Source organism: Chiloscyllium plagiosum, chromosome 29, assembly GCF_004010195.1.
Source record: "Chiloscyllium plagiosum isolate BGI_BamShark_2017 chromosome 29, ASM401019v2, whole genome shotgun sequence".
Classification (NCBI taxonomy): domain Eukaryota; kingdom Metazoa; phylum Chordata; class Chondrichthyes; order Orectolobiformes; family Hemiscylliidae; genus Chiloscyllium; species Chiloscyllium plagiosum.
The window spans coordinates 19,814,570-19,827,121 of NC_057738.1; the positions used below are offsets into that span (position 1 = coordinate 19,814,570).

Below are 12,552 nucleotides of genomic sequence, written 5' to 3' on the forward strand. Positions count from 1 at the left end.
GCTGTCATAGGTGAAACATCAAGCTGGCATCCTCCCATCCCTCGCAAATACTTTCAAAACTGCCTGCTTTTAGCTGGTCCCACACACAGCTGCTAAATATAAAACTGCCAATCTCATGTATAATTGCATGGCTTGCCCTGCACCAGCTCCCATTCCAGTCTCAGGCTGCTTCTCAACCTCTGTAGGCAGCACCACGTTCCCTCATCCTCAGCACTGTTTGGATTTGCAAACAGTGGTCCACCTAAAATGTTTCTTCTTTGACTTTTCATAGTGATTTGATGCAATTGAGTCTCTTGTTAGCCCATTTCAGATGACAGTTAGGAGTCAACCCTGTGTTGCTGTGCTAAACACATGTAAGCTAGAGCAGCTGAAATTGTGTTGGAGGAGGGGTTATGAGGTGGTGATGGCTATGAACAATTATCCACAGAACTGAGCTGATTGATTGCAGTGTAAATATTGGGCAGGAAGCCACAGAGAAATCCTCCATTGGTCTTCCTTTATATCCACCTGATCGGTAAGTCAAAGCCCTGGTTTAATGTCTCAACTGAAAGAGCCACTTCAACAGCACACCACTGCCTCAGTATTAAAGTGGAGTGTCAGCCTAGATCTATGCTCTAGTCTTTGCGGTTGTAGTTGAACCTCACAACTTTGATTCACAGACTGCAGTACTACCCCAAGTCACATAGAATTGTGACTCTCTTGTTTCAGATGTTATGATGTTGTGCAAGTTATACTTGGTCCCTGAACTAGTATTACACAAGGAGAGGGCTGGAATAGGGACAAGGGGATGAGATATGTCTTTTGTACATAGAAATTTGCCAAAAAAAAGGTGATGGCACAGTGACTCAATGGTTAGCACTGCTGCCTCACAGCACTAGGAACCCAGGCTCAATTCCAGCCTTGGGTGATTGTCTGTGCTGATTCTGCCTGTGTCTGCGTGGGTATTCTCAAGGAGCTCCAGTTTCCCCCCACAGTCCAAAGATGTGTAGGTTAGGTGGATTTGCCATGCTAAATTGCCAATAGTGTCCAGGGACATGTAAATTAGGTGGATTAGCCAAAGGGAATGCAAGATTACAGGGTTAGGGTGTGGTCTGGATGGGATGTTGTCCGGAGGGCAACCAAATGGCCTGTTTCCACACTGTCAGAATTCTATGATGAGTGATACTCCTGAGTTTTAATCGAGAACTCCTTCTGAATTTCTGAGAATTCACTGTTTGTAGTTGGAAATTGAACAAAGAAGAACAAAAAGCAAAGAAAGTTTACAGCCGAGGAACAAGCCATTCGCCCCTCCAAGACTGAGCCAATCCAAATCCACTCGCTAAACCGGTCACCCAATTCCTAAGCATCTGTATCTCTCTGCTTCCCACCTGCTCATGCATCTGTCCAGACGCATCTTAAATGAATCTACCGTGCCTACCTCTGCTGGCAACGCGTTCCAAACGCCTACCACCCTTTTTGAAATTGAATCAGGAAGAGGAAGAATTCAGTTGATTCAGGTCCTGTTTACAAATATATAAATTGCAAATATGGAATAAACTAGATTCCACAGCAGTTGAGGAGTTTAAAATTACTTGACTAAATGAATTCAATTGAAATAAATCTGGAATAACATAATAGTAACAAGTAAAAAGTGAACAGATTGCCATAAATACCCAACTAGTTCACCAATACCATTGTAGAAACAAAACAAGCATGTTTTTTCTGAAATGGTCAGAAAATTACTTCAAAAATCGCTATTTACGCCTATCCTCTACCTGGTCATGACTGTTCTAAAAGACAGCTCACCAACATCTTCTCAACAGCAGTTAGAGACAAAGGACAAATGCTACCCTTACTAGAAACACCCACATTTTTTGAATGAATGAAAAAGGCAAAGCTTGAGTGAGATTTCTGTGTCAGGATGGGCAATTAGAGGTCCAGCTCCTTTACAACTTCCAAAATGTAGCATATAATTGTGTGTGTGAGAGAGAGAGAGGGAGAGGGAGAAGGAAAGAGAGATGGATTGCAGAACCACATTCTTAATCACCTATAAAAATACATTAATCTGTTTGGATGCTCTAGATCAATGTGATGGTCATCAATGTGGGCAGCACGGTGGCACAGTGGTTAGCACTCCTGCCTCACAGCGCCAGAGACCTGGGTTCAATTCCCGCCTCAGGGTGCTCCGGTTTCCTCCCACAGTCCAAAGATGTGCAGGTCAGGTGAATTGGCCATGCTAAATTGCCCATAGTGTTAAGTAAGGGGTAAATGTAAGGGTATGGGTGCGTCGCGCTTCGGTGGGTCGGTGTGGACTTGTTGGGCCGAAGGGCCTGTTTCCACACTGTAATGTAATGTAATCTAAACATCTTAAAGTTTTAAAGTTTTAGTAATAAGTGACAAATTCAAAAAGTATTAACTTGTCAAGTGTGGAAAAGATTACAATTGGTGACATAATTAGTACATAACATTTACACAGAATTATTGGTTTAGTAAGTAAGGTTACGAAAGGCACAAATTTTTGTTGTGAAGTCTGGAGCTCAACTGTTGCAATAATATTCCTGCATCTGTTCAGTTTCCATGGTGACTGGTATATTTGAAGTCTTTTTTTAAAGGGAAGTCTGTGATGTAGACATTTTTAGTTGTTCATGTTCTCATTATTTTTCTTTCTGGATTTTATAGATAAGATCATTATTTTGCTTTCTGGATTTTATAGATAAGACTTGGTTCTTTTATACTTATATAATTAGCTGAAAATATGTTGCTGGAAAAGCGCAGCAGGTCAGGCAGCATTCAAGGAGCAAGAGAATCGACGTTTCGGGCATGAGCCCTTCTTCAGGAATGGGCTTCAGATTCCTGAAGAAGGACTCATGCCCGAAACGTCGATTTTCCTGCTCCTTGGATGCTGCCTGACCTGCTGCGCTTTTCCAGCAACACATTTTCAGCTTTGATCTCCAGCATCTGCAGTCCTCACTTTCTCCTACTTATATAATTAAACTACTTTATAGAAGGCCATATATTTTATGATGAAACACTTAGTTCAGTGATGCTGCTGAATTTTGTGAAAGAAAATAATGAGTAAAATCAATGAGAATAGTCATAGATTGAAAATGATGGAAAAAAAGACAAAGAACAACTCTTTTGGCTGTTGAATAGTGACAAAGTTAGGTTTCTATTTTACTCTGACTTTAGCTTCGTTGTGATAGATTAGTGTTTACCATTATTAAAATGTTGACTTGACTTCTATAAATGCAGTTTAAGTAGAATTTGCTTTTTGGTTTCCTGAGCCTGGAGCTTTGTCTACACATGACATTGTAATTTGGGTAGTTATTTCTGTAGAGCTGCTATTTGGACATCCCATAGGCTGGGATTTGATTTGTTGTTGCAGAGCTAAAATTCAATCTGTTGATATTTGTTTGCAGAAAGAGATCATGTGACAGCTTAATGCATAGTCCACTAGAGGAAGGCTTTCAACTCATGCCCCATCTTATAAACAAGATGCGCTGAAAGCTGTGAAATCATTTTTTAATGTTTGCAGAAATTTGAAAAAATTGCCATGAAAAATGATTAAACATGACATAAGATGGTTCAGAAAGTTATGAAACTGCATCATTTAACATTCCAGATTCAATCCACAGTTTTAGATTAGATTCCCCACAGTGTGGAAACAGACCCTTCTATTTCACTATCCTGACTACCTAGGACTCCACTTTCAAGCAATTATGAACCTGCAGTCCATGGTCTCTTTGTTTAGCAACACTCCCCAGGACCTTACCATTAAGTATATAAGTCCAGTACTGATTTGCTTTTCCAAAATGCAGCATATCTAAATTAAACTCCATCAGCCATTCTTTGGTCCATTGGCCAATCTGATCAAGGTCCCATTGTACTCTGAGGTAATTTTAGATTAGGTTAGATTCCCTACAGTGTGGAAACAGGCCCTTCAGCCCAACAAGTCCACACACGACCCTCCGAAGGGTAACCCACCCAGACCCATTTCCCTCTGACTAACGTACCTAACATATGGGCAATTTAGCATGGCCAATTCACCTGACCTGCACATCTTTGGACTGTGGGAGGAAATCTACACAGACACAGGAAGAATATGCAAGCTCCACACAGGCAGTCACCCGAGGCTGGGATTGAACCTGGGACCCTGGTGCTGTGGGGCAGCAGTGCTAGCCACCGTGCCGCCCACAATTGTGATTGAGTGATTTGATTGATTTCTTTTTGCATCGTTATCTTTGCTTCTTTTTATTTAATTTGTTCTTTGTCCTTGTGTTATTGGTTTATGAATACAAAGCTTAAGTCAGTGAGATAGCTTATTGTTGTGCCTCACCAGGGTAGCAGGTTGGAAAGCAGACTCCAGTATTTCTGTAGTCATCACAGAAAAAAAAGTTAAACAAAGCACTCAAAGCCCCCAGTTTACCTGTCTGATAGGCTAGTTTTCTCTACTTAACAAGAACTGCTATTTATTACAAGTAAATAGATTCAAATGACAGTATACAACAATGAACTGTCAGTGAACAATAAGTTTCAGTAACTTGCTTTTAAAATGTACAGCAATTCCTTCCTCAGTCCTTTGTATTCAAATAGTGCTTTATCCATTTCAGTTCACAATCGAAATGCAGAAAATAAAATGATACGGTCTTTACAATATCAGTTGAAAAGTGTGTCAGTGAAGCATGGCACTTGAAGTATGTTGTAGAAGTTACTTTTAAATAAACAGCCATCAGAATAGCCATGATATTGCTCCCTAGGAGTTTGAGAATACAATGGGATATCATGGAGGGGCAAGACCCTGAGGTTTGGTAGAACTGAGGAAGGTGAAGATCTTAATGTTTGATCAAACTGTTTAACAATAACCAGAGGGGAATTCAGCAACTTGGTAATATGAATTAGGTAGCATAGCTGTCTAATTAATTCTTTGAACTAATAATTATTCTGAAATTCTAAGTACAAGTGCAAGAGCCGCAGTTGATCTATATTTCCATTTATTCAAAGCTTTTGATCTGAAAAAAACTTCTTAAATTAATTTCCGGCCTATTTAATAAACACTTAGATAAAGAAGTTCATGTTTTATTACAAACTGAGAATTCACTTCACACAAAGAACTCAATTTGATATTAATCTTTGAAAAATTTCCCTTTGCCATCATTGTTTATGAAGAGCAGATTATGTGATGATGGAACCTCACATTAGATTCTTTCTGAACCCAGCTCTCTTTCTAGTATAGAAATTCATCATATGATTATCAAAACAAATAAAACTGTACCTGATTGCTTCAAATTCATCCCCTAGTTTGTTTTGAAATCACTTTAGTTAATAAAGGAAAGGTTCTGTAATCCTACTTGCAAAGAGAGATGGGCACAAAAAATTAATTTCATGATCTTTGCATCTTACAAATTATAGACATTGATTTCATACATAACTCCAAGATCAAAGTATTAATATGAATGCAGACAGATACTCTTATAGGTAAGTTCCTTTAATGTGGAGGTGTTGTTTGAGTGTCTGAGGATGGCGGATTGTCAACAACATTTTCAGATACTGAAGCCATCTATATCCTTATGAAACTAGCTTTGGAAACCCATTCAGGCATGGACTGAAAAATGGTGAGTAACAATCAAACCACACACATACCAACAAGAGAAAATTGACCTAGCTAACCTAGATATTCAATGACATTGCCATCACTGAATCCCTAAAATCACCATCTTGGGTGTTGCCGTTAACCAGAAACAGAATTGAATCAGCACATAAATATTGTGGCTCTGAAAGCGTATAAGGAATTCTGATGATGAATAATTCACCTCTTGACTCCCCATCAGCCATCCATATCCAATGCGCAAATCAGGAATGTGCTGGTATTCTCCCCACTTGCCTCGATGGGTGCAACTCCAACAACACTAAAGAAGCTTGACACCATCCAGGATAAAGCAGCTTGCTTGATTGGTACCACATTCACCACTTTAAACATACAGTTACTCCTCCACCATCAATTCTCAGTGACAGCAATGGACAGGATGCACTGCAGCTTCTTGCAAAGCTTCCTTGGGCACAACACCTTTGCAACATTGAGCACCTGAAAGGGCAAGGGCACCAGGTGCATGGGGGAACAGCATCACCTTCATGCTATACTCCAAGCCACACACCGTCCTGACTTGGAATTGCTTTGCTATTCCTTCATTGTGTTGGGTCAAACTTGGCACCACCTTCTCAAAGGTAATTAGGGATGGTCAACAAATGTTTGTGATGCCTACATCCGACAAGAGGTAAAAGAAAATTATGCTGGCTGATTGTGTCAACAAGCATGAGGTCCATAATCAAAACTTTGAGACCTATTTCAGGACTCTGATGCTAACTTAGTCAAAAATGAGGCTGAGCATGTGCAGTGATTATAATCAGGTCTGAGTTGGCCTCAGCAAAGGGCTGCTAGGGCCATTTACTGCAAGCAAGTTCCTTGACATTCTTGAGGAGAAAGAACAATCTCAGAGCCACGCTGTTGACTGCCACCAGTCCTCACTCAAAGTCTCACTTCTCATTTGTACCAGGCTGGATTTAACTTAGATTGAGGCAAACAGCTTTTGGAATATTCAGTTACATTGGTTGAACCTTTGTCATTTGTTCCTCCATAATATGGGAAAGCAGCGAGGCCCAATTCAATGGCAGTCCATAAGTTGCCACCTTCAAACACTGTTGGTTACTAGTTACTTATTGAAAAAAATATGATAGATTTCTTCCCCTACCTCTTATCTGTCAGCTATTGCTTTTTTTGATTGGCTGGAATAAAAAGAATGAGTTATCAACTGATCAGCCAAAAATTCAATCATTGTAATCCACTCCGACCCCTTTCTGGCCACAAACACTAACCAATCACATGAATCGAAGTTATATGACTCAGTCGTTTTGACACACTTTGTTCCCATTCAGGAATTGCATGCCAGCTTCATTGTGATCTATGACATTGCCGCTCCACCCCAACCCACCACACCCCTAAGTCTGACATGCCAGATGTTCAACTTTGTATTTACAGAAGCAATGGCCATCAAAATATTTAAAATACCTGTTTACACAAAATCCCTCACCCTTGAAGCCAAGTTTTTTAAAATTATAAGTCAGTAATGAAAATGATTGTATTCGCCCATTATTTGACATATTAGAATTACAAAGGTTCTGTATACTTGAAATAAGCACACTTCGTACAAATGCTCTTGACCTTTGTCACTCTTATTCTGAGAGAAAATCGTAGCTCAGCTCTTCCACTTAACTATGTAGTCAGCTAATCAATAAAATTATCAGCCTCTGCTTTTACAATGCAGATCTCTGATTTATTTGGATAGTCTTGCTGTTTTGGATAACATATATTTTGTGAACTGATTTTGTTTTAAGTGAACTGCTATGTTGAGGAAATGAGCTTAATTTACAGATGATTTTTGCTGATAATCAGACTTGCCTGATCTGGTGGATAGCTTTAATTGACCAATTCTTGTCAATGTTCTCTTGTGTTCTGCTAAATATCAGAGTGTGGCTTGGACAATGTAAAACCAGTTAAAAGGAAAGAAGGAAAGGATCTGGGGATGGTTGTACATCTAGTATTTGAAACATTAAATCATGGTGAACCAACAATAAGTAAAATGAAGTCAATGTGTAATTATGTCAGCGAGTATTGCTGGACAAAGAGACCTTGGAGTACACGTTCATAGCTCCTTGAAAGTAGATAGGATAGTGAAGAAGGCATTTGGTATGCCTTGATTTGAGATAAAGGGAAAGGTTGAACAGGCTGGGACTGTTTTCCCTGGAGTGTCAGGCTGAGGGGTGACCTTATAAAGGTTTATAAAATTATGAGGGGCATGGATGGGATAAATAGAGGGGCGGGGAAGTCCAGAACTAGAGGGCATAGGTTTGGGGTGAGAGGGGAAAGATATAAAAGAGACCTAAGGGGCAACTTTTTCATGTGTGTATAGAATGAGCTCCCATAGGAAGTGGTGGAAACTGGTACAATTGTAACATTTAAAAGGCATCTGGATGAGTATATGAATAGGAAGGGTTTGGAGGGATATGGGCCGGGTGCTGGCAGGTGGGACTAGATTGGTTGGGATATCTGGTCGGCATGGATGGGTTGGACCAAAGGGTCTGTTTCCATGTTGTACATCTCTATCACTTTATGTACCGCAAACTTTTAGATGTAAGTTACAGGTTACATTTTAAGAAACAAAAGCAGAAATTGTTGCAAAGAGTTGTCAGGTCTGGCAGCAACTATGGAGAGAAATCAGAGTTAACATTTTGTGTCCAATGACCCTTCTTCAAAACTGATGGTAGCTAAGCTAGGGAAAGGATGTATTTATGCAGAAGATGGTGGGGTCGGTGGGTGGGGGAGATGGAATAGAGTAAGAGATAGAGCCCAAACATTGAGAAAAACAGGACAGACAAAAGACTGGGTCTTAGGAATCATGTTCAGTTTCAGCAACATGTTCCCAGGTTTCTTCATAGGTCCAACGTTAGATATTGTTTGGATACCAAGCCACACTGGGTACATCATAAGAGAACTCCATCAGGTTCTATCAAATAGTTAACATGATGCCTTCTAGCAGGATTCACTAGATAGGGATCAAGAGTAGGAACACTTGTATTTTCTTTCACTATTTTTAATTCAGGGTACCTGAGGCTAATTGTAAAACATTTAAAATGTCCCTAGGCTGCTCACAGCAATGTTACCAGATAAACTTCAAAACTGAGTCAGACAAGAGACATTGGGCTTCATAAGCTGGCTTTGCAACCTCAGGTGTACAAGAAGAAAAAAAACCAACTTACATAAGACAGGCTGCACAGCAGGTTCCTGTCTCTGTGCATGTATCTCAAAGATAGAAGCCCAACAGTGAGTGCTACCCTCCTGGCAGCGGCTGGTAGCCAATTAAGGCATCCACTAAGGCAGTTAACCCCTATTACCGCAATGAATTGAAATTTTACCAACTGCACACAAGATCCCCACTGTAAAGGAGTGTGGAAAGTGAATGGAGCCAGCCTCACAACGGCTGATGCGAGCTATGAGACCATTTATTAAGTTGCTGGCATTAAATCACAGTGCTCAGGACTAGTAAAACTGAAGATGTATCACTGCAGCCACTAATGGAAGCTGATATCTCCACTAATATGTTGTCATTGCCATCCTGTTGCAAGCAGTTCCATCCCACTACTGATGGTCCTGCTACTAGTACCTCACACTGTGAAGGCACCACTCATGCACCATGCCAAATATATCTCCCAATACAGGAATCTGTTTGCCCTTCCCAACTGGATATATGTCATAGAAGCTGCTCCTAAATTAGTCACTTCTAGGAAGATTGCATATGAGCTTCTGCTAAACAGGGTTCTGTGGACCCTGTGCTGCTGTCCCTACCTCTGGGCCCAAAGATCCAGTTTCAAGTCCCATGTCAGGATGTGTTGACCAGAGGGATGTGTCATACCCTGTCCAGATTGGCTGATAAACAAACAAATTCTTAGGTTCTTCAATGGCCAGTTCAAATTCCCAACCCAGAATAGAGGCTGGTGTCAGAACTATGACCCACTCTCAGAAATTCAATGTCTTGGACCAGGTGACTGAAAGTTTAAAGAGATGGTTAAGGAAGGAATGAGAGGTAGTAAAGTTTGAGAGAAAACTTCAGAGTTTAGGACTGAAGCAGCTAATAGTACAACTGCCCATGTAGCAATAAGAATACAGTATGCACAAAAGGTCCATATTATAAAACATGGACAAACTAAAGACCTTGAACTGGGGAGATTATGGGGGGAGGGGTGGTTATGCTCAAAGGTGGACTTAGAAACAAGGCTAATAAAACTTAAAACTTTGAATTAATTACAGAGACTGCTGGCATGAACTTAGGGTATGTTAAGTGGCTTCTATGCTTCTTGTCATAGAATACCTTAGCACAGACAGAGCATTCAGTTCATTCAATCCATGCACGATCAGTGTTTTCCTTCACATCAATAATTCTTCTCTTGGCTCCAAATCTTTTAAAATTTTCCTTTTCAGGTGATATATTAATTCAATTCTGAAAAAGATATATGGATTCTGCTTTAATCAGTTTGTGACTGACAGATCCACATTTGAATTAATATTTTTGTAAAGAATTTTGTTTCCAGACACCCTTTTAATTTTTCTCATTATTGTCTTCTTTTTATGTCATCACACTAACCAACAGAAATAAACTCTGTTGCATATTCTTTGACTGGTTTTCCTATTTAAAGTGACAGATAATTGGTAGTGCCCATTCGTAAAAAGTTTGCAAGGAATAAAAGAAAGCATCTTATTCCATTGAGTGCCAGCTGGTGGCAGCAGTGTATGTTCCACATTTGACAGTGTCTGAACCCTGCTTTTAATTTGCTGGAAAATAATCAACAACAGTGGCCAGCATATTATTGTTTCTCCTCCCGGCCAACTGTGTGACTCTGACCCAATCTATCTTCACCACTCTTGTGTTTTGTGTTGCCCTTTATATTCCTGCTATCCCATCTGGCCATATTTGACCATAACCTTGTATTTTCCTTGTGCCTTTCAGTGCCCTGTATCGCCTCTTTCTGCCATTGAATGGTCCTTCCTTTTCTCTACTCCCACCCCTGCAGTGAGAGGAATTCCTCTGTGAGGCTATCGTAGACTCTCTTATGTTCTAAACCAGGCTTGTTGCTGTCTCAGCAGAATCATTCCAAACACAGATGCAATATTTTATGAGTTTTGGGGAAATAGTTCTTTCTAAATAAATAAGGCTCAATGGAAATAACTGAACAGTAACTGCAAGTGTGTGCTCAGAGCTAAAAGGCTTGTGATAATAGGCTTTTTTTATTATTTCAAAAATATACTTTATTCATAAAATAATTTGATAGTCTGTACAGTTGGTCATGCCATACATATGTAAACATTTACTTACAGAGATCAGAATTTATCATTTGTATATACAGGTCTGTACATTTATCAATCATATGTCCATATATTTAGCTGAGGCGTCAGCAGAGCCCAAATGACTGCGTGGACCCCCTGTTCTTCTTAGGCAGGCAGACTTTACACAGTGGTCTTTACCCCCCGCGCCTTGGCGGCAACTGCCCTAAGCTTCAGCGTGTCCCTCAACACGTAGTCCTGGACCTTGGAATGTGCCAGTCTGCAACACTCAGTCGGGGTCAACTCCTTCAGCTGGAAGATCAACAGGTTTCGGACCACCCAGAGAGTGTCCTTCACCGAGTTGATGATCTTCCAGGCACAGTTGATGTTTGTCTCGGTGTGCGTCCCGGGGAACAGGCCATAGAGCACGGAGTCCCGCGTCACGGCGCTGCTCGGGGCGAACCTCGACAAACACCACTGCATTCCTCTCTAGACTTCCTCTGCATAAGCACATTCCAGAAGGAGGTGTGTGACAGTCTCTTCCCCCCCCCCCGCAGCCGCATCGAGGGCAGCGTGCGGTGCGGCTGAGAGTCCGGGCGTGCATAAAGGATCTCACAGGCAGAGCCCTTCTCACCACCAGCCAAGCCATGTCTTGGTGCTTGTTGGAAAGTTCTGGCGATGAGGCATTCTGCCAAATGACTTTGACAGTCTGCCCAGGGAACCGCTCGATAGGATCCGCCCTCTCCTTTTCCCGAAGGGTCTCAAGGACACTATGTGCTGACCACTTCCTGATGGACTTGTGGTCAAAGGTGTTTTTCTTCATAAACTTCTCCACAAAGGACAGGTGATACGGAACGGTCCAACTACTCGGAGCATTCTGCGGCAGCGAGGCCAGGCCCATCCTTCGCAACACCAGGGACAGGTAGAACCTCAGTACGTAGTGACACTTGGTGTTTGCGTACCAGGGACCCATGCACAGCTTGATGCAGCCATGTGTACCTTAACCATACAATTGTCTCTGGGGTTGTTCACGATTGAATGGCACGACAAGTTAATCTACTGGAGGGAGATGAGCTCCCTTTGGGACAAGTGGCCTTTTTCTAACATTGTGTTCACACTGCCTCCTGTCATCGAGGTCAGTGTGATCAGTCTGCTCTTGAACCCATTACTTTGATTTCTACCTTTGCTTTCATAGAAATCATTGCCTCTGCGGTGGGGGTTGGGATTGGGTTAGATGAGGTAACTACAGAACCCTCTCAGGCTTTCATGGTTCAGGAGTGCTTCTGTCTCCAGGAGCCACATTGTTGGCGTGTGTAAATGTGTTAATAATTCAGACATATAGACGCAGCGGTATGTCATATGATGCGACCTGAAACTGTGGGTGCAGCTATTGCTGGGGGGTTTTATTTGTGAGGAGAGAATCCGAGTACTGTAGAAGAAAGCAGCACTCTAATGCACGATTGGGAGGAGGCGGAATAGAGTCGACCTGAATGGATTACGGGTTGAATTTATACAGTTGAAATGTAAATTGACTCTCTCTCTCTCTCAGGCTGTCTCCTGCAACTAACAATAGTCTGAACTGTCGCCTTCCACATCAGTAAATCGTGTTGAATCAAACTGTGATTCCACAAGTGGTCCAACAGATAAGGCATTGTTGTGCGGCTGTTTAGAGCAGCCGCCAGACTGAGAGCTGAACGTGCAGT

General features: G+C 41.4%; 1 protein-coding gene across 3 annotated transcripts in view; it reads left to right on the forward strand.

Moving 5' to 3' along the window:
- LOC122564410 (catenin delta-2-like) overlaps window positions 1–12,552 on the forward strand; it is a 1,204,994-nt gene that overhangs the window by 628,891 nt on the left and 563,551 nt on the right. The gene's annotated exons all lie outside the window — the stretch shown is intronic.